This window comes from Falco naumanni, chromosome 1, assembly GCF_017639655.2.
Source record: "Falco naumanni isolate bFalNau1 chromosome 1, bFalNau1.pat, whole genome shotgun sequence".
In the NCBI taxonomy this organism is placed as follows: Eukaryota; Metazoa; Chordata; class Aves; order Falconiformes; family Falconidae; genus Falco; species Falco naumanni.
The window spans coordinates 72,869,878-72,892,584 of record NC_054054.1 but is presented as its reverse complement, the minus strand read 5'-3'; the positions used below and the strand labels follow the sequence as shown (position 1 = coordinate 72,892,584).

General features: G+C 42.0%; 1 protein-coding gene across 2 annotated transcripts in view; it reads left to right on the top strand.

The window, feature by feature from the left end:
* Positions 1-22,707, top strand: part of BMPR1B (bone morphogenetic protein receptor type 1B) — a 258,845-nt gene that overhangs the window by 169,349 nt on the left and 66,789 nt on the right. The window contains exon 1 of one of the 2 annotated variants that reach the window (XM_040599162.1): positions 6,784-6,849. The exons of the other annotated variant lie outside the window; for it this stretch is intronic. The gene's annotated coding sequence lies outside the window, so the exon portion shown is untranslated. Of the gene's footprint in view, positions 1-6,783; positions 6,850-22,707 lie in introns of those variants that run through there. 2 annotated transcript variants of the gene reach the window in all.

Here is a 22,707-nt window from a genome sequence, read left to right as displayed (position 1 = left end):
GCAAATACCTTTTATTGGAGACAGGAATATGGACAAGCTGAACTGTTCGTCTGATCCAGTGTGTCAGTGCAGAGATTGCTATCTTATATGACATTTGGGGGATGTCTTCAGCCTTTGTACAGTTTTGTTTTGCCACAGTCTGAGACATCTGGACACAAGCCTGCTCTGGCTCAACAGCTGGGTAGATACAGTTGTGCGGTAGTGGTAGCTGCAGCAGGGGTATTGCTGTGGGGAGCTGATGGTGGCTGCGTGGCTCCCAGTTTGTGGGGGTAACTTCTGGCTAGAGCACCACAGAAAGGTCTGTGCAGGTTCTCATTGCAAGAGCAGGCAGAATACAACAAAACACTATAAATACTCGTTTCTGGTTTATTAAGTTGAACACATGTCCGAGCTCCTGTAACTTCCCTAAATACACACCTTTTACGATGCTGGCTCCATACTGAAATACAGTCAGCCTAGCAAGGAACTTTACTAAAGTCTTCCCTTGCACATTTATATTTTCGTCCAGCTTGTCGGAGAAATCTGTTTTTATTCTATAATATGATAATGCATTTGAAACCAACAAATGAACTTTTAATGGGGTGAGCATCTACATGTGCATGTTTGTGTGTATGCTTATACTGATAAAAGGAATTTATTTATTTTCATCAATATATTGCAAGTTTTAATGTATGTTTATAGTCCAGTTTTTAACCAAGGGAAAAAATAACCAAACCAAAAAACAACACACACCCAATCATATTCGGCTGGGTAGGACCTATTACTAGGATGATTGTTTTTTTGCAACTTTTTGATTCAAATGCTGTGTAGCCAAAACCTTTATAATGAGCACTTCAGTTAAGACTGAACACAGCTTTAGACAGGACACTTGAACTTAAATCTCAGCCTTTAGTTAGCATACCATATCCTGATCCCCACATGTGATGAGATGGGTGGTTTGCTGTTTGCAGTTTAAAATGAATATGTTGCAACACTTGATGCATGGCCACAGCAGGTCCTTACTAGGAAATTGTACCTCCCAAAGGCAGTGAGTATCTGAACTACTGCTGGAAATGGTTTAAATGAAAATTTAGAGAAACTGGTAGTGGATTTCCCCATGCTACCATCTTCCATACTGTCCCTTTTACTGGAAGCTACTAGATCTTCTTGTGCCTGAAAACTACTTCGTTTTTAATATATTTTTCCGTGGTTTAATTTAAAGGTCTTTTCACCTCTTTTGACAGTGTGCTGCTCCTTTTCTCAAGGATCAGTCACTTTTGACATAAACCTGAGAAATAAATGGTTTTAAATTGGAAGGAAAAAAACCCAAGCAGCTCTGGAAAAGCAGCAGAACTTCCCCATGATGAGATGCATCATGCTGTGAACTGATCTCCCAAACTGCAGCAACAAACCCTCCGTAACTGAGAGGACCTAAAATTGAAAGAGAGCACACCGAACTCTTCAGGGCATCCTGTCCAAGGCTTTGGTTCATGAGTGGTTGCACTTTGTACTTACTTATTTCCAGTCATATGAAAAAGTGCCTTAGTTCACTGTTACTGCTGGAGTGGACAGCTGTGGAAGAAAGTTAGTTTACATGGCGTAAATAGGTTTCAGAGTTAACAAGCAAATCATACCTTGTTTTGAGAGTAATTTCCTGTTGTCTACAGATACAGGGAATAAAAATTGTTTGGGAGCTAGGTATGATGGTTTATTTGGGCTGTTTGTTTCCATGCAAGTTTGCAGACTGTAGAGTCTGTTTTGTCTGTAAGGAGGATACTGTATGAGAATTTAGACTTTACAAATCAAGTCGAGCCCCGCTGGTAAGTACATTTCAGAGCACCACATGCATCACCTGCTGTGTGCTCTTATTTCCTCCTGACTCTCATAATGTAAAATAGACGTGCAGACTGAAACAGAAGGTTTATAAAACTAGTTTTAATTCTTGTGAAATCAGGGAAGTTTAAACAGAGGTGTCGTCACTGCAGCAGATTAAATGTTTTAGTGGGTTGTGATGTTTATAATATATTCTTTACAAAAGCACGCATTATTTGAGGTAATGAGCGTAAGTATTTGCATATGGTGAACGATGGGTTCATGAGTTCTTAAAGATGTGATTTGCTTTAAGACATGTTTTGAAATTATTCCGTATTTAGGAATGATTTTGAAAAATTACTTTGTTTTTGTAAATATGCGTCAAATAAGAAAGAGAGAATTGTTTTGGCTCTTTGGCTGCTTTTTTTTTTTTTTTTTTGTTTTTTTTTAAGGACCTGGCAAACCCTTTGTTCACCTTACCTCCTCCCTAGTCTGCCCCTCCGCGCCTCAATTTGTTAAAGACCAATTGTTGCCCGTGGTAACTGCAGGGAATTTGTTGAAAAGCACGCTTTTAGAAGACAATGGGCTCCAAATATACTGTGGCACAGCTTTAAACTTTATTAAGTCTGTCTTGGACTACCCTCTCCTCTGCCGAGTTAAAGGGAAGAAAAGTTTGGCAGCCTCCACGCTGTGAGCGTGATTGATGCCCAGAACATCTGAGGGACTTTTGTGTCCAGCGTGCTCTCCATGAGTGCATAATGTGTGAATACTCAAATAAGGTCAGCCCTTATCAGATGTAATCTAGGCCTGAAAGCAGATCAGCAGTGACAGTCATACCCCATAAGTGAGAACACAAATCATCCTTGCATGCTTTGGACAAGTTACGGGATTTTCTCCCTTCTTGCTCCTGTTTTACCCTTTCCAATTTGGGGGGAGGTGACAGAGGGGAGGGGAAACTTTGGCAGATCTCTGGAAAAAAAAAAGAAAGACAAAACCCAGAGGAATACGTGCCTGGAATACTAGATGGCCCCTTCAGCCAGGCGGCAGGGGGATGGGGGCTGTCTGGAAGGCACGGCAGTCCCGGGGCTGGGGTGCGCTGCTCCTCTCAGGGCTGCTGGTGGAGCACCCCATGGGTAGAGCGAGGCAGGAGGGAAGAAACTTGGGCAAAAGAGGTTCAACTTGCTTCTTTGGAGCCTTTTAAGAGTCTTTTCAGAGATTTCTAAGCATGTCACAGCTGTTGTCTGCCTGTCCCTGGGTTTGAATGCCTCAATTTTTCAAAGTAGAGTGAAAGCATCTTTTTATTCTTTTTGACTTTGTGCTCCACAAATGGCGATGCTGTGTTTCACCACAAAGCGAGTTAAATTATTAGACAATAGTGCATTCAAGAATTAATTTCTGCCAGCTTTCATGGAGAAAGCAGTGGTAAACAGGTTTCATCTGAAGGAAGAGCCTTCTATTTGTGGATATTACTTCTTGTAGTTTACTGGATTTTTTTTTTAACTGAGGAAAAAGGAAAGCAGCAATGAAATGGTGTTAATTTAGACTTTTTTGATTTGTGCTTCTGCTTAGAAGAGGATTTTAATGGGCAAAGAGCTTTTACAGAACACAAAATATATAGGAGAATAGCATAATTAGCAGGAAGAAATCAAAGATACGGTTACATCATTGATGGCATTAACAACTATGGAAACAATTATGTCATCCTCTACGATGTGAAAATACTTTTTCCATGTTTATGATGACTTGAAAATTTTCTTTCCCTTTTCAGAAATCTAATGTCCCTATCAGGGCAATAATTTGCAGTGCTTTAGAACTTTTGCTTGCTGACATACTCTATGTGAATTAGTGCGTAATATTCCCCAGGGTTGAGGGGAAGATCCGTGAACGCTGACAGCCTGCCTATAAACACTGTAGTTACAGCACATTATTGCTTGCTTCATTGCTTTGTGCTCTGTAACAGCAGGAGTGTCCTGCTCCTCATCGAAAATGCACAACATAAAAGATTCCTTAGTTGCCGCTCACACCTTGAACTCTGAAGACATCAGAGAAACATGAGCAAGACCTGTATTCATGACCAACCTGTCTCTTCCCTTTGCTTCCCATCACTGAGCTGTCACCTCTTTGCTCTGCTGAATGGCATGGTATTATTCATGTTAAGGTCAGAAACACTTGGAATATGGGACAGGAGAGGAAACCTGTCGTGTCATCAAATCCATGACAATGATGTCTCAAGCACTTACCCCACCCCACCCCCTTTTTTTCTTCCAGAAAGTGATCAAGATATGTGTTAAAGTAATTTATACTTTATTTTGGGCCACAGTCCCAAAGAGGAATACCACCTGGTAGCCATATATCCTGTATGGATTTGCAAGGAAACGTGATTTAAAGGGATACATCATTGACTTTGTCTAAAAGAGTCCTCCAGCCATCTGCACCCTGACAAATCCCTATTGGGCAATGATGGTTAATACGGAAAAAGAACTGACAAAAGCCAATAACTTTCAAGAGGCGCTCTAACTCGGCTGATGTTTGTATGCTTAACTTGCAGATTTCTGGTTTCCTTCCATGAGCCAAACTAGTTAACTGTGGCTATCCCAGCATGCGTTGACTTAAATTGCACAGACACGGTGCAGCTTTCCAGTTGTATTTGAAGTTCTTCCCACTGTGAGTTTTGACCTCACTACTGCACTCGGTTAGTTACATCTGTGGACAGGTACGAACATGAATTAAAGACTGATTTTAAACACTTATGTTTGCTTTAGTCTGGACAAGAAACGCTTTATTGATGCATTGATTCTGCTGGCCTCCTAAAACCATCCTAGAGAGATTTCCCGTACTTTTAATAATAGTCTGTCAGTTTCAGATGCTCACAATCTGAATTCATCCAGTCCTTTACAGTCACGCAACTGGGGCTTGTGGTGTCTGTCCTGAGTGTCCAAAATAATGATACTTTTGCACCTCACAGTCAAAAAGGTCATGGGAGCGCCATCCTGTGTTTGATGTATGAGGAATGATCTGCTCTGTAGCGTTTGATGAGAGATGTGTGATATGTGGCAATTTGAGATTTTTTGTTTTAGTGATAGAAACATTTAAAATGGTGCCAACAGATGATAAAGCATTGCTGTGAGGGGTTTTTTTGGTGCTTATATGGGAGCTTGGGAAGGAGACCTCAAGCATGCTTTTTGAAGACAGCATATAGATTAAATATGAAGTTTAGAATGAAGGCATTTTTTCCCCATGAAAACATATTATGTGTGGAGCAAACCTGTAATTAAGAGTCATATTAGAAAATAAGTTAGACACTACCATGTTACTTTTTTTTGCTATAAATTCCATGAAAATACATGAGAAAGACTAAAAAATTACGTTCACATAAATGATGTATTCCGATCATGTGAATAGAAGTGTCTCTCTGTTGCAGCTGCATTGTAAAATGGTGTGGTAATCAAGCAGGTAATAGAGTTTTAAGCAAGAGGATGAGGAGAGAAAAATAAACTCCACGCATCACTGGGAAGACAAGAAGAATGCTCATCGCATTTGTGATAGCTGGTCAAGGTCTGGTTTATGAATGCTTTGGCCATACTCTCAGTCACGTTAAGTTGAATTTTATTCTGTTATTACTAGTTGTTGTATGACAGCTGCTAGCTGGCTGCTTTAGAGATTTCTGTTTCACTAAGCATCATCAAAGATGTGGATCTTCTCCAGAAAGTTTCTGGGGGACCACTATTTTGGAGCCAAATACCATTTGAAGCGTGGTGGTGGAATTTGCCTACTGAGATGCTGGGATTCTGTTAGCTACAGCAGTCCAGTATCAGTACTAAACTGAACATACATAGTCAAAAACAAGCTAATAAATCACAAAACCTACTTTTCTCATTCTTACAGATAAAAATAACAGTGCTGCCATTAATAATGGCTGTACATCGATACATGGTTTATCTGTAAATACCTAGTTTACCCTTCCTCTTGTCTTTTTTACTCGGTGGTAGCTGGGGAGTCTGTTTTTGTTGTGGTGTCAGCTTGTAATTTTCCTGTTTTGTTGCTGTATTCAGTGTTTTAGGGAACTCACCTGTGTTTTGTTCAAGAACGCAGACCACATACTTCTGCTGTTTGATGCCATAACAGTTGTTCAGAACGCTTGTTCCTGTCCTAAGGGGCAGATGCCAAGATGGGTTTGCATGCGTTGTAGGTGGGCTTGCATGCACTGACACTACCTGAGCAGCCTTTCTCTGGGCAAGTGACAGGAATCGGTGTGTCAGTTGAAAATAGTGTTTTGCTGAGCAAGTACCAAGAAACTAGTATCGCAGAAGTCTAATACCCCTCGCTGTAGATGAGGCAGTGTTGTTGCAGTGCGCCCAGCGGAGAAGTAACACAACTGCTGTACACGCGTGACCGTCAGGAGAGAAGTTAGATCCGTGTGCACGCCTGCTTCGCTAACCGGCTTGTGCGGGGAAGTCGTGCACTGCACATAAGCTGAAGCAGCTCATCTAGTGCTTGAGGAATGACACCGGCTGAGAAAGTTTGTAACAGTTGTCCAGGGAAGAGCTGCAGGGAGGGGGGTTCCGCGGGGGAGCGCGGCGCAGGGCGCAGCTTCCCGCGCCTCCCCCGGTCCCCGGCCGCTGCTTGCCAGCACGGGGAGGGGGTCGCGCTGGTGTGGTCCCTTGGCCGGCGGGGAAAGCGTTTGATGTGCGAAAGCCTGAAGCGGTTTGGCGGGGCGGCTCTGGCTCCCTCGCCGCGCTGGTGCTCTGTCGGGGCGGGGGGAGCCGCGGGGTCCCTCGCCCGGCGGCGGCCTCCCCAGGGCAGGGGCCGCCGTCCCGGCTGCCCCTTTATCGCCGAGCCCCGGCGCTGGCAGCCCGGCGGGTCGCCGCTCGCCCGGCTCCCCCCGCGCCGGCCCTGCCCCGCCGCCCCACGGAGCCGGCCGGGGGCAGGAGCCGCCGGGGAAGGGGGCGCGGCGAGGAGGCGGCCGGGGGCCGGCGGCCGCTGCCATGGGCCGGCGGGGGGAGCGGCGCTGGCCGCGGCGCCTCTGCCTGCTGGCGCTGCTCTGGCTGCACGCCCGAGGTGAGCGGGGAGGCTGCGGGGGGGGGGGGGGCGCTGCGGGAAGGTGGCCGTGCCGGGGCGTGGGGCAGGTTTGCGGTCGCGGCGGTGCGGTCCCGCCGGGCGGCGGCGGGGCGGGTGGCGGAGGCGGCCCCGGTGCGGGGCAGCAGCTCCCGGTGCTGCCGCTTCTTGGTAGCGCAGCCCGAGGCGGCCGGCGCCGCTCGGAGAACTCACAGCGGGTGCCTGCGAGGCTCGGGCGGCTCAGCCGGGCGCTGTCTGAAGTTTCTGCTCGCTCAGCCCTTGCGACGGCGAGCAGGTTCCTAGCAGTCACCGCAGGCTAAGGAACGTTCTGCTGCTTTCGCAGGGGGACTGCAGTTTTAACAGGAAAGCATCCTGCTTGTTACCGTGAAATGAATGAAAATGTCGTATTTATCCACCAAGAAGCAAAAAATTCTGATACAGCTGTTAAGAAAAGGGGGTACTAATTGCCAGGAGCAGAGTTTGTACTACAAAATTTGATTGGCAGCAGAATCGTGGTAGCTGTATCATGGTGGAGGCTGAAAACAAGGGACGTATATTAATGGGCTGGAAATGTATTTACAGCAACGGCATTTGAAAACAAGTTCAGGGTGCAGTAAATGAGATGGCGTGGTTTTGGCAGTTTATAAATGTGCTTACGGTACTGCGCTTCATTCACATGCTGATGTTTGGAAGAGCTGTACAATTATTGTCCTCAAGACATTTCTCTGTTAAGCTTATTTGTTTTATTTAAAAAAAAAAAAAAAGTGGTAAATAATGTGATGAAACACTCCAGAAGTTTTGGCATCATGAAGCATTTACCTCGCAAGCTGAGTAACACACCTAACAAGAGAAAAAAAATGCACAGCAAGGAAGGTTGTCTTTCTGTCTTTCTCGCTGCAAATGAGTCAAGTTCCGTTACCTAAACAGATAAACTTTCTGTGACCTCACCTACAGCCTCTCAGCATCAACGATGAGTATTTCTGATCCATGAGATGATTTTGCTCTGGCTTCCTAGTAAGACACGATAAAGCTAAGGAGCTGAAGAAACCACAGAGCTGCTCATGTAGCCTGTTTGTCCTGAAAGCTTTCATATGGTGGGAAGTGGACACCATGTCCATGGGAGCAGCTGGCCTTGGGGAGCACATGGTAGCTGCAGAGCAGGGCTCAGGGCAGCAGTCGGACTGCAGGAATCTGTACCGAGTGTAACAGTGTGTGCAGTTCAGATTCAGGCTTGCCGTCCTTGCTTGATCATTTTCTCCTTAAATCAGAACGGCTGGACTGATGTTTTATATCTAATGTTTGACCTCGTTTTCAGACTCAGCAGGAGAAGCTGTGTATGAGGCATAGGAGTGAGCACGCTGCCCGTTTTTACTTGGGATGAACACATCTTGCAGACTTTAGGTGACACTGCAAACCTGGTTTAAAAACATTCCCTGGTATCACAAGCGGTGCTTGTGTGCACTCTGGACCAGTTGCAGTCACACCTGGCCGACGAGCCCTGGACATGTTTGCAGGGACCCTCGGTATTCTGACAGCACCCTCTGCTGCTGAAGTGGGGAGTGCAGCTGGGGCTGCATCAGCTCCCCCGGAGCTGGGTGTCATAAACGTTTCTGAGTCTTAGTAGCTTGTCTATTCCCTTTTGAGATTTTGACGGGTAAATGCTTTGACACGTTTTTGTGTGTGATCCCTTGAAAAACAATGGGATTCTTAGATTACCCTCAGAGTTATCCATGCCAAAATAATGTGCTCTTAAAGACACTGAGAATCTTGGTGCGATGACCTTCAAGGAAAGCAGGTGTATTCTGACTTTGGAGCATCTGCAAGGGCATTAGGCAGATCTGTAGAAGAAATGCACTAGGTTGCTGAAAGATATGCACAGAAAAATTCTTTTGTCCAGAAGAGTCCAAGATTTTTCCCTCTGTGCAGAATTCCAGGCACAAAGATGAGCATGCAAAAGTTATGCCAAAAGATCAGATCCTCAGATATTGTGTCTTACCAACAGTGTAACTACAAGTGTTAGTAGGGGATTCCCAGTAGCATAATTTTAAACCCAGCTGCTCATGAGTTCACAGTCTGCATTTGAAATATGTTCCCAACTTCCCCACAGTCGGGAGTCAAATCTTTTCTTGATTTTTGAGCACTTGTGCAAACTTTTTAGGAAACTTAACTAAGAGCTTGTTCAGCACAGATATTTTTCCCTTCCAAGGATTGTGTATTTGTGGTTTGCCAAGAGTGCTCAGAGGATCAGAGGCTTGTGCTGGGGAATCTTTGTCATGGAGCACCCATGTGGGTTCCCACGGGTGCTCTCACCAGCTCCATGTCGTCGTCTGAAATACTGAACATGAGATGGAATCCGACCCAAAATCTTTTCAGCAATTAGAGAAAGACAAAGTAATAGCAACTGAAGATGAGCACTTTAGAATAATTTTAGGAGCTGAATCCATGAAATAAACTCCTTGTAAAGCTAGGCATTGCGTAATGATGGTCTTTATGTATTTATTTCTTTTTAAGTTACTGGACTGTGACACTTTGCTTATTCCTACTCTTTGGGTTATAGGTTAGAGTCCCATTGCTCTAGGCAGTTTCAAGGCCAGAAGTTGTTATGAAAAGACAGCTTAAAATCAAATTAAGAGGTATTTTAAGTAATTCAGTCCATTCCTCAGGCTGAGACCAAGGTTTTCTAAAGCCATATTAATTCTAGTTTAAATTTGCTTTAGTAGATGTTTCTGTTCTTTCCCTTCAAAGCTTCTGCTTCCTTGCAGGGTGATCATAGTGGGAACATGAATTATTAGCCTGTGGAGTCTGCCTTTTGCCTGTACATATGCCTGAGAAGATCCTGGTGGTTCCACGTGGTTACTAATACAAAATATAGTTATATTATTAATGTAATGGCAGATTTGCACTGTATATAGGGCAGGAAAGCAACACCGAGAGTTTAGTCAGTTCTTCTGACATGCGTATGACATTTGTTACCAATGTTTGGGTTTCCTTCAGTGATGAGGAGACCACGTTTCCAGGCAATCAGTTCCAGTGCTGCTTTAGTCTCACCTCTAGAAAAATTAGTCTTACAGTGTACTCTGGTCTTCTTTGCTTCAGTTCAAGCCCAGTTCTGTTTGTTTGGTCTTGACTGTCTCCAGTTACTCGTGCTGACCTCTGCTGCACATTTTTCAATCTCTCCATACATACCTCCAAATGCAGGAGTCTGGCCTGAAGTGTTTCTTTATTTGTACAATTGCTTGTGTGTGTGCATTGTGTTATACTGGCAGTGTCTTGTGTTATACCAGCTGAATAGCACCCCAGCTTCTCTCTGGCTTCTTAAGAACATTTTTGTATACTAGGCCTGTCTGTCCTCTAGTCCATGTGCAGTCTTGCTTTTCTTATGTCCCTGAGGCCTATTCCTTGTCCTAGAGGGAATTTAAGTACTTTCGGCATGGTTTGTTCTTGACAAACCTATGTTGGCCATGGCTCATGTCATCTGTTGGTTGGGATATTTTTGGCTGAATTTAATCTTATCTAAACTTGACATCAAAGTGTAAAGAAGAAGAGCCAAGCAGTTCAGTTAGAATGAACTGCAGATCTTGTGTTCAGGATTTTGGACTGAGCATTATTTTTGGTTTCTAACTTGTATTGCAAAATCGTGAAGGAATTGAAGCTCTAAGGAGGTTCTTTCTGAAGGAAATGCTCAAAAGCAAAGTCAGAAAAGGTAATCATCGTTTGAAAGCTGAAGCATAAACAAGGTAGGCCAAAAGCTAATTTAACTGGACATTTAGAAAAAATGCTTAACGGAACTCGATGATGCAAACCAGAGGGTTATACTATAAAGGAAATAGGTGACAATAGCTCTTCTTACCAAAACACCCCTTCTTTTTTTGGAAAACTCTCTTTTATCCCATAATCTGGGCAAAGTTCAGCTAAAAAAAAAAAAAAAAAGAAGAAATTTTGCATAAGAGCCTGAGTCTTGGGGAGAAATTGTAGTTTTGTCCTAAATCCTTTGCATCTGGCACTACATAGCTGTATCAGTCCTATACATGGAATGAAGTGCAAGCCTTGACTTACTGAAAAAACGGAGCTTGACCAAAAAAATGGAGCTTTTCTTGCCTGTCTTCCTGATGTGGGACAGAGGCAGGGTGCTGATTTGCCAGATTTTTCCATCTTCCCATACTACCATTGGTGGCATCCCAAGTGAAACCACAAATAAGCGTCTTTCTAATAGGCACTGACCGTGTCACAGGCTTGTCCTAAACTGGTATGTGGAAACCACAGATAAGTTTTTCTGAATGGAAGAGTGTAGCATCCATGAAAAATATGTGGGAAAAAGTATGAGAAAACTGGGCAGGAGCCAGCTGTATCTTCAAGAAGTGTAATGTTTATGCCTATGGTGCTCTTTGTCGGTATACTTCAGCCTCGTGCTGTGGGGCGATGCATCAGCTTTTGCAATTAAGAGATCCAAAGCCACAGGGACTTTGAGTAGATGCAATTGTTAATTATCGTTGCAATCTGGTGAATATATAAACCTGATGTAATGAAATTCTTTGGTATAATTACTTGTCATACAGTTCACTGCTCAAGGGATTTAGCAGGCAGTACTGTACTTTGGTTTAATCCAAAAAAATTCATGTTCACCTGCTGGTCTAGTTGCTGTCTGGCAAAGTGCCAGGCCTCCACCTCCTGCCTCTGATATTTGCTGTTCCTTGATGCATTTTAACACACAGCGGCTCAAAGCTAAGAATTCTGGAAATTAGGAGATAGGACCTGACATCGTTTGGCTCATTGAAAGCTGAATGATGATTCAAAAACCACGAGGACAGGTAACCTTTGGGCTGCATTACCATAGAGGTAGCTGTGTCGTGTAGTTGTACAGCACGTGTTTAAAGTAATAACTCTGTAAGTGTAAACTGATCCTGGTTACCATATGGCAAAATCCGCTGAAAGTATAAGCCCAGCTGTTAAATGCATAACCATGACTGTGTGTTCAAGAGTTTTATACTGCAGCTATTATGTGGCATCCTCAGCTATTAATCTCTCACTATTAATCAGCAATAAAAGCAGCTTGTGGCAAGCATCACAGATGCTCGAAATCTGATCTCTTCAGCTTCATACCTGGAGGGAAGATAGCAATACTAGGATCTTTCCTTCCTTTATTCCCTCCCTTCTCGTTTTTCTAGGAGATGCAGTTCAACCCAGGACACATGAAGTGTACTTTACACCCACTTGTTCTGAACTGGAGTTTATCACTCACCAAGTGTCAGGTCTTCAGCTGTCTGGCCTTGACAAAGATACTGGGTTTGAAGGGCTGACATGTTTTGCAGTTAGGTAAACGCTCCACTTGTGTGATATCTGAATGCCTTTTGTTCCAGATTCATCGCTAGAAAGCAGAATATTTAAGTGGACTGAAACTAGATGTGCCACGCGTTAGCTGAAGTAACCATGAAGTGTTTACTCAGCAGGTTACTTCAAACACCTATATGATTTTAAACTTAAATGGTCCTTTTGAGATTGAAAGGACTACTCTATTCCTTGAGTACTTTGCAGAAATGGAGGCTTAATTCCTTTAAAAAAATAACAGAACTAGTTTGTCAGTTTGGTTATTCAGACTAAGGATAGTCATGTCTGTTTACTGTCTTCTATTATATATATAGCTCTACTGGTTTTTAGTATCTCATGCCACAAACTGACTGTAGGAAGATACTTTCTGATGCTACTGATTTTTATGACATCTGTTTGTGGAGTTGCTGTGATGTTGCGACAGTACTGATCATCTGTCAGCAAATTTTTGGACGGTAGCTTCAGACACAGCATGTTCATGTAAATACAACTCAAAACATGCACACTAAGAAAGCGTATTGTTGTTCTTCCTCTGCTGAAATGTGGCTTTGTGTTAGCTTAGCAGCGTAAAAGGTACCGAGTCTTAGTGTATAAACATCCAGTGAAAAGGAAATGGGATATTTGTTCCTTCTCTTGAAAGAGAGTTTGGGAAATGTCACTTGCTGGGCTTCTTCAAATAAACCCCTGATCTCCTCTGGGACAGCTCTGCTGTCCTGGCTCATCCAGCGGCACCGTAATATGCTCAGGAGGTGTTCAAGGAGCACAAGGGCAATGGGAGGTGTTAGATTTGTCTCCGTTACTGCTTTGCTGAAGTTAATGGCCTTTTGATTTCTGTTTCAGAAATATTCAGTGAGCCACACAGAGAGCTGCAGCCCTTTTATTATTAATCCACAGAATAAATATTAATCTTGTGTGTTAGTTTTGCTTTGCTAAGAAGACCGTATCGGTGTGAATTAAGTCATAGTTCTGTGTTTGAAGGGGTATTTGTATCAGGCAGGATTGTAAAGTAATTGAGTGCTAAATAATCACAAAGATTAACTCCCTAAAAAATTCTTCTCGGTTTCTGAGTCCCCCAAAGGAGAGAGACGAGCACCTTGAAAGAGAGTGCCACCCTTTCAAAGACAATTGCCTGCAGAGGGATGATAGGTAGGAACAGCCAGGAAAGGAAAAGCTGGTTGTGTTCTGTAGTAGCACTTACCATAGCCATAACAGATCTGCTGAGACAGGTAAGACCTGGACCATGGAGAGAGAGAGAGGCTAGCTGTGTTTGGGGATCTTATGCAAGGCTTTTATCATTGGTAAGATTGAGATATTTAGTGCTTCCGTGGCTTCATTTAATTGTAAATAGTATCTTAATTAATTTATGCTTTTTACCACATTGACTCTTCCTTGTACTGGCTTCCTCAAAAGAGCAGTGAAAGTGTGAAGGTTTGATGAACAAATAGTCTGAAGATGTCTCAGGATATATTCCTTTGCTTAAATATCCAATAGCATTCCCTTAAGTATGGAACAGGGCAGGTTTTGTTCGTTCCAGCAGTATTCAGTGTCCAGGGCACGGTATCATTACACAGAGTACTGTATGTGTTTTGAGCCTTCAAAATACTAAATTTTTGGTGGATAAGGAGTAAAACATAATATTTCATTTGACCATGTTGTTTATAAATGTTTGATACACTGGTGTCAGAGACAGTATTTGCGGTTGCTGTTTCTGGAATGAGTGGTTTGAATAAAAGCTAAGCAGCCTGCAGGAAACATAAGCATCTCAGGAGCTCCATGAATACCACCGCTATAACCTAACCTAACCCAGTTGGGTGAAAAATGTGGTTTCCCGTCTTCATTTGAAAAAGTGTTTTCCAGGCTTACTGACATGCATCCTGCAAATTTAATTTTCATAAATATTTCATCTCTTTCTTATGCTCAATTTAATCTATCAAAGCCACACAGTGCAGGAGACATCTGGGATTGTGCTTAAGCAGCTGGGTTTCATTTGCAGGAGGTTTGTAGCAAATTTCTCTTTCTTGCCAGCCACAGACTGTCTTGGTGACTGTGCAGTAGCACTGGGATATTCAGTACAAGTGACATAGCTTCGGAAAGAAATGGGCTCAGTTTATTCCTTTTCCTGGGTTAGGTGCCATCTGAGGCTTTTGGTGGGTGGTTCTGGTTTGTGTCTGCTCAGCCTAAGCAATAAGGGATCTTTTTTTTTTTAATTAACTGTGGCAACTTCTAGTCGGAGTGAACCTTTACAGCAGCTAGCTAGATTTTCCTTTAGCAGAAAAAAGCACAAAAATCCTGTTCTGAAATTAAACGATTAACAATCTAATTCTACATTGGCATGTTTTAATCAAGCAACATATGCATTACATAAATTAATTTAATTATTAATTAAATACCCTGTGTAGGGAATGAAGATAAAAACATTTCCCACACATTTCAGAACAAGCATACAGTGATAGAGTGTTTAGGTCAGCTTTATCTCCTTTTGACAACTCGGTTTTATGAGAAATATAAGGCAAGCACAAGCATCACACGGTGGGTTTCCTCAGTGTTGGCTGTAACTGGGCTTGTCTTGGTTCCTTTGCTCAAATAGATGCTTTTCACTGTGTAATATTTGAAGCTTTTACCAAGTAAGATGTCTCAGCGTAAGTTATGCAGCATCTTCATACAGGGTAGAAGTATCTGACATCAGGCTGATGAAAAGGCACCTGCCTGAGATACACTGTCCTGCTGGGTGGATTGACTGCGTCCCTCCATCACGGGGCAATCCGGTAGTTTTCAGGACTTGCTCTGATTTCTTCTTCCAGTGCAAATTAGCTGTTGGAAGCTGAACCAAACTACATTTTTCTTCTTGAATCTGAATGCCTGTTGATTAGATCAGTATGACGTTATACTAACCTCTTTTCTATTGTGCCTGAATAACAAATGAAAACTCAAGATTTTATTTAAGTTGTTAAATATGTTCTATTTGAAGAAGAGAGGCCAAGTAGATTTTGTTGAATGAATGGTAGTTGCCTGTGGCAATTTACCAGCTGAAAATAGAGCTACAAGTGAAAAAAATGACATTGCTGCCTTCTGAATCTGTCATTACTGACTTCAATTTTGTGAATAAATTTAGGCTTTGGAAGCATTCTTTCAGATCAGTTTTCAAAGACCTGAAACATCTCATAAAATCTTTTATTTGTTAAATGTAGTTTTCTGTATGTTCTCATAGCAGTTCAGTTGGTTAGTAGCTGCCTGAAGATGTACTTTATTATTCTTGTTGCCTTATAAATCAGGAAATAAATAAATATATACCAGAATGCATCAGTAAAAAGAAGGAAAGTAGAAAAAAAAATTGTCCGCAGTAATTATGGCTTTTGTAAAGTTTTATATCTGATCCTGTCCAAATCAGTTGTTACTAGCATTTCTTTAATGTTTAAAAAAAGAAGGGAGATGAAAAATTTCAGCTATATAGAGAGGTTTCTTACTGCAAGTAGGGATAGCACAGTTGCAGAAGTGTTTTAGCTGGACAGTGAGTATTAAACTGTCTAGGAAGAGGCTTGTTCACATGGGAAAATAAGGGCATGGATTTGCTGCTTTGTATGATCTGGAGATGCTGCTATGTGTAATGGTTCCTCCTTGGTAGTGGCAGTATTAAATGTGCATAAGTTCACATTTCTATTAGAGTACTGTCTCCTGCAGACTCAGATATAGAAGTTTGGTTACATTCTGATAGTTTTACTGGTCAATTCCCTCTAGAACAGGGTTCTCCAGAACATTTGGGATTGATCCAGTATCTTTAATAGCAGTCAGTGATATTTAACACTGTGTTGTGGATGGTTATTAACAGTATTGTGTGGTGTTTTGTTTTTTGAGGTTTTTTTTAATGCTTGTCTTAAGCTGACTTTTCTCTGGGATCGAAGGAGATGCTGTGCTTTATACAACCTAAGAAGGATTCGGTCTGCAGTATCTACTGTCACTGTACTTCAGTTTGTTTGTTTTTTTATTATAATACTGTAACTTTTTCATGAATCACTTAGAAATTCTTCTTTGGGGGGAAGAAGCCCTGGACACTTCCTAGCTCTGTGGACATGCACTTGAGTTCTGTACATGCTTTGTTTAATAACAAAATAGTACCACCAAAGACGAGCAAACTGAAATCTCATAAACAAATAAAATGGAATGACGCTAAGTTACGGAAGCATGTAAAGTGTCTGGGCAGTCGTTCATGTAAAAGTCTAACCTTTGTAACCAAGGTTCTTTCAGCCCTGGGACCGGCCTGTCAAACATATCTCCCTTGAAACATGTTTGTGTGCTAAGCTAGCATCCCACCACCAAAAAATGTGTGAAAATCAGACTTATGATGTATCTTTCCTTTTGTGACGTAGTTTATGGTTATTTTAGGCAACAGAGAACAATAAAGGCCTAGCTGATGTAAAAAGTAAGGAAAATAAATTCTGTCTCTAAAAGACATTGTTTTTAACGGGTGAAGAGGCTCCTGGTTTTTCTGCCAGTTCTGTAAGCAATGTGATTGCAGAGTCCTCTGCGTCTGTTTGGAGAGCAAGGAGGGAAAGTAATCTGTAGCTTTACAAGCATGGGCACCAGCACCTGCTAAGAACAAACACTTCCATCTGCATCTTTTCATGGCCTGGAGCTAAGATGACATTGCTGCTTCTGGGAAGCACCTTTGTGCTTTTGGTGAGCAGTTATTAGGTGGGTGTTACATCGGAGAAGGGCTGCAGCCCTGCCATGGGCATGCTGGCAAGCAGTGGGCAAAGAGCAAAAATGACAATTGAGGAAAAAAATTCCCATGAATGGTGCACTGTTCTCACTTCTCTCCAAATTACACGTTTCTGCTAGTGGGCAAACACCTTCCATCCTTGGATTTGAAGAACTGGAGGAGCGCTTTGGTCATGTGTTTAGGTTTATTTAACACATCTGACATCAGAATGACTTTTCAGAGCTAACTAAAGGTAGGGTTGTAAATCTTTATTATGTTGTTGTATAGATCTAAAATACATATAGAAATTTGTGCTTCTGAAACTGTTGGCTAAAATATAAACATTTTTATTATTGTGTGTCGGCATTAACAATTTTTATATTTTCACTGTTTATCACTATACTGTTTCTTCTAGTGTGTGGACTGTATTAGGGGGAGAAATAATTCACAAGTAGTACAAACCAGAGCCATTAAACCCACCATTGCAAGCATTTGGTATAAAAATAAGTCCTTCCTCCATCGCCCCCCCTCCAAATTTCTCTTGTCTGTTTAATATTATCCTGGTAGTAACAGAGAAGAGGACCTTACTGAAGGAAATAATACAGCTCAGTTTTCTGAAAAGGCAATTTTGTGTTCAGTCCACTAATGACCTTTTAAGGATGTAAAACCAGTGTGGGAGTTAAAAATCTTAAATTCATTTTGCAGCTTTGTAGTATAATCCCACTTAGATGCACATCTCATCTGTGGATCCTGACCCACGGAAGTTCTGTGGTTGATCCAAATTCAGCTGATTTCAGTGGGAGTTACACACAAAGATGCCTTTGTGAATCTGGTCAGTTCTCTTGTTTCACCTTCTCTCCTGCAAAATGGAAATAATACTGTAGAGCTGTTTACAAGAGACATTAATTGGGAGCAGCTGTCTCCGCTGGTGACAAAGGCCATGGAAATATTTGTAGATAGATATATAAACAGTAACTGACTATTGCTATTCCATATGCCGGACCAAATGGCTTTCAAAATCTAAGTGGTCCTATGGCAGCCCACTTAGGCTACAAGCTAAGCATGTTTTGCCCTCATCGCAAGAACTGTGGGAGGGATGTGGTGGAGGGAAGGTGTGTCCCTCACCTCACTACTCCAAACAGAATCTGTTAATCTTGTCTCCTGCCTGATCTGGACCAAAGAATTTAGCCAAGTGCTTAATGCACCCAAGCTAATGCATTTTAAGGAGAGTAAGATGACATTTAGAAAGACAATTTATAGATTAAAAGGGTGGAAGGTCTGTAAACACTGTCTGGTAAATTTTATATTCTGAGCAAGTCATGCTACACAAGCACAAAACCGGATGAAAATACTAGTGTTGCATTCAAAATGTCTGCGTTTATGTTGCACATGCAACCTTTGTGTGACCTTTGTGTCTATGCATTACTATGCAGTCTTCAGCTGCACAATAACAGATCAGCTTTTGCACTGGACCCCTGCTTTTTTCACTCCAGAGGATGGGCAGCGCTTGCTTAATGAGTCCCCATTCAGTATTTTATTTTAGTTGCATTGTTCGATGTGTGACCATCGCATTATTTGCTGCGTCCTATTCAAAGGCTGCTGAGGCCATAATTATTCATTTCCTCGTACTTTTTTCCTGAAGCACCCACCATTATAGTACCTGAATGTTCATTAACTTTAGTTTCATTTCACAAATCCTCGCAGTTAAACAAAGAAATATCTGCACCCCCCCCACCCCCCCCACCCCCCCCCCCCCTCACACACACACACACTTTGCAGGTGGAGCATCGAGGCAGAGGACAGTTCAGGCTAGAAGAGGACACCCAGACTGTGGCTGTGGCTTCTCATTTGGGTAAAACCAGCCTAACTTAGCACACAAACAGCAGCGTATACCTCCTTGCTGTTGATCCCTCTCTCCACTTGTCGCTGGTACTTAAGCAGCTGCATGGTGGAGCAGATCACTGATGTGACTGCAAAACAACCCCACCAAAACAGAAGGAAAACCAATTTTTGGTTGGACTGTCTCTTTCAACGGAAGTGCATTCTGACATTAGCTAAATCCACTTGTTGAAATCACAAGAACAGCTGTTCTACCACATGCTTGATTTTGAGACATTTTGGGTTCAGTCCTTCGGCAGTTACTTACTCAAGCTAATGTGTGGCCTTCCTGACATCAGTGGTGCTTCTGAGCGCTCACTGTGCTTGCTGATTAGACCGTAGGTTTTCACACTGAGCATATAGAAAAGTGGAGCAAAGAACTGAGCATTACCTGAGAGAAGTGTGGCTTAGATGTTTCTGCTGGCTTCACACCCAGGTAGTGCTGGCAGAAGTAGGTCATGGCAAAGCACGTAGCTGCATCGCTCAGAGATCATTCCTTTTTCCTTTTTAATAATTTTTTCTACTCATGGTTATTTACCTTACCTACCTTTCAAGCTTCTGACAAAAATTGAAAAACGATTTTACAGGCAACAATAAGTAGCTTTTATTAAAAAACCTGCAGAAGTAATACTAATTCAACCATCTCCTAAGTAGGTGGGTGAGTGGGTAAGGTGATGATTTTTTTAAGCGTGCTTTTAACGTATTGTGGTTTTATAAGTGATTGTTTAGACTTGAAAAAAAACCCAAATGGAAAACAGAAGTCCTGTCACGTAACTCACACAACCATCGTGCCAAAGCATGATGCAGCATGATGACCATGCATATCCACTGCACAAAACTTTTCCCTTGAGTGAACAGAGTAAGTGGCACAAATAATAGGTTATAAATTTAGCACTTGAAAGGGACAGGACATTTTACCAGTGCCTTGCAGAAAGATTTTTCCACAGAGGAGCAAGGAGATTTAGCAAACCAAAGTGCCTTGCTAAGCTGTAGAGAAGCATCCAGTGACTCTCGTTCACACTTGACTCACTTGTCCCCAGCTTGTTCCCCTTCTTGAGTGAGTTTATATAATTCCCACTGCCCTGGTTTCTCATCTCACATCTGCTGCTTGTCAGGCTTATTGGTTTTACCTCCAATGCTTTTTTTTTTCTTCAGTTTTTCAGTCCAGCTCAGCCTGTTTTCTCCACCCATTCTGACTCCTCATCAGGTCTTCCTGTGTTTCCAAGTATTGGGATGAGCGACAGTGCATCACCCGCTGTGCCGTGCACAGCCTGCTGTAGCCTCAGGCAGGCAGGAACCCAGGCTGCCAGAAAAGTCCTGCTGAGTTGGCATATTCCCTTTGGAGGTGACATTGTCAGGAAATCCAACACTTCAGGTCCCTGGGGTCTGAATTAGTACAGCCACGTGGGTTTACTGGCTTATTACTTGATCAAGCTAGGTTGGATTTTCGAAAGAACAGCAACAAATGCGCACCTAGTACAAACTCTTCCGCTTATGGATATAGATTTTGTTTAAGAAAAGGTTAATAGAACTGCTTCATGGAATGGACAGTTTCAAATTATATTTACTACAAGCCTGTAATATTGAAATACATTTGGAAGTCTCTAGGTCTGTGTGCCACTGGTAAGAATAGAGGTTTTTAAGGGAGAAAAATCATGAACACTTCCAACAATTTTTTCTTTAGACGCAAGCTATCAGTACTGTAGGAGTAATGGAAATCAAAGATCATGGCAATGTGTGCATCCAAGATCTGAATTTCAGTTTAAATGAACAGTGGGGTTTCTCTTTTTGGAAATGTTTCAGATAATGCTCAGTGTAGCACTGGAATGGCTTATGCTTTGTAGGCTTTGGAGTGCGATTCACTGCTCGGGTTACATGCATAGCACCCTCTGCGCCATTCATTTCGACAGCAGGGAGGAACTTGCTGTCTCACAGGATCAGGTTATTATTTGGATGGGTTTCGTATCCCTATAATGCCTAGTGCCACCTGGCAGAGATTTTTTGCTTTGATATATATTGTAGAATAGAAAAAGCTGTTTCTGCTGCTAACAGTCAGCTGTTGGTGTTTGCTCTTCTCTAGCACTTTCATCCCTTGATTCTAAGAGAGGAATTTTTTACTTAAGCAAAACATGGCCTTTTCCTGTCAGCAGCTGGGGGAATGAGGATTAAGTTCTCTAAACAAAGCTCAGCGCCCTTGTCAGGTCTCTCTTTTCAGAATGTCTCCAAAGCCATAATAATCAAAAGGCAGGTTTCAGGCAAAGCATTCCTTTAAAACACCTGCGTGTGCTTCCCAAAGGACAAAGGTGAACATGGCATCCATGCAGTGTCTTGCACTGGTGCATCTGGGGCTGCCTCTTTGGAAATTCCACTTGAAACTCTGTGGACACGGACCATAAAGAAATTCAGGATGTTACTGCAATGTTGTGGGCATTTTGTATCTGGTTCCTTAACCCCCCTGAGAAGAGACATGAAGGAAGTCTTTGAAATAGCATTTTTCCTCTCTTTTTTAAAACACTCATTTACTGGTTAGGGATCTAGGCTACACATACAGCATTACTGTTGTCAGTAAAGAAACGGTATTGCCCAGCAGTTTCAGTTCAACAGAGCTGACTGGTTTTACCAGGCTCTCCATGTCTTTTATCCTGCCTGGCCCTTGTTGGTTTGACTATCTTCTTTCACTCTACACTGAAAATACCGCTTTCCACCTTCCCCTATAAATTAACGGTTCAGTTGCATATACATACATGGCAATTCAGCGCTAAATGCAAAGTTATCCAGCAACGTGTAAAGAATGAGCTTTGGAAACCAAAGTTTTACTGCTCCGACAACCAAAATCCCAGCTGGTAGAAGCTACCATGTGCAAGAGAATTGCATATTCTGAATGGGGAAAACACAGTAAGTTTTATTGTTACAGCTTCAGTTTGACTCATTTGAAAAGTCAAGGCAATTTATAAATTAAATAACTTTATATTTCAAGATATTGATTAATCTTTTGAAAAAAAAAAGATTGTATAGATGAAACTGAACATCTTCTGAGGGAAATTGCATTAAACAATTAAAGGTCTGGAGACAACTGTGATATGGGTTATTTTACTCGAAAAAGACTTTTTCTTGCCTTCATTAAAAATAATCTCAGAGGAGATTAAGGAACACGGATAGAGTCACAGAGCAGTTCTTAATGTTGCTTTGTTCCTCTGAAATTAAGCTATCATGACCAAAGAAACATGCAGCAGAGTCAGGTTTAGCGTGTAATAAAAATGTTTTAATTTAGCTTAGGGCTTGCTGCAAATTCTAGCTCTCCAGAGTTAAGAAAAAGCAAAATACTGTAGTCTCATTATTTCCAAAGCTTCAGTGTCTCTTCAAAACAATTTCTGCCAAGTTCATTAGCATTTCTTCAGCTGCTGCTTTCCTTTTTTTCTTTTTCTTTTCTTTTTTTTTTTTTTTTCCTTCTCTCTAGTGGAACAGCCTGGATTTCAGACTGTCACCAAGACTGATACTGTAACTGATCCAACGTCTATTCATATTTGGATGTGAACACAATAATGGAAACAATATGGAACAATATTGTTGGAATCTTGGAATTCCAATAATGGACTTCCTTGATTATCTTGATAAGAGCTCTGGGGAGGATGGATCTTTTGGCTCGGTGGGCAACTAATGGTAATACAGAGAGTTACCATAATACATATTTTATAAGCAATACATTGAAACATTTTGGTTTTAGAATATTTTCTCTTATCCATCAGACCAAGTTAGATTTTCAATTTTATAAAATAAAAACTTGAAATTACATTAAAACAGTTTTGATACGTTAGAAATTAGGAGGTTTGGTTTCAATTTTTGAGTGACTCAAATTTGCATTTTGGGGTACATGTCTAAAGAGTGACAGAAAGTAAATCTGGAAGGATGTTTGAGTTGTCTGGGCTGTCCCACCCCTGAAGGCACATTTCCTAATGTGCCTA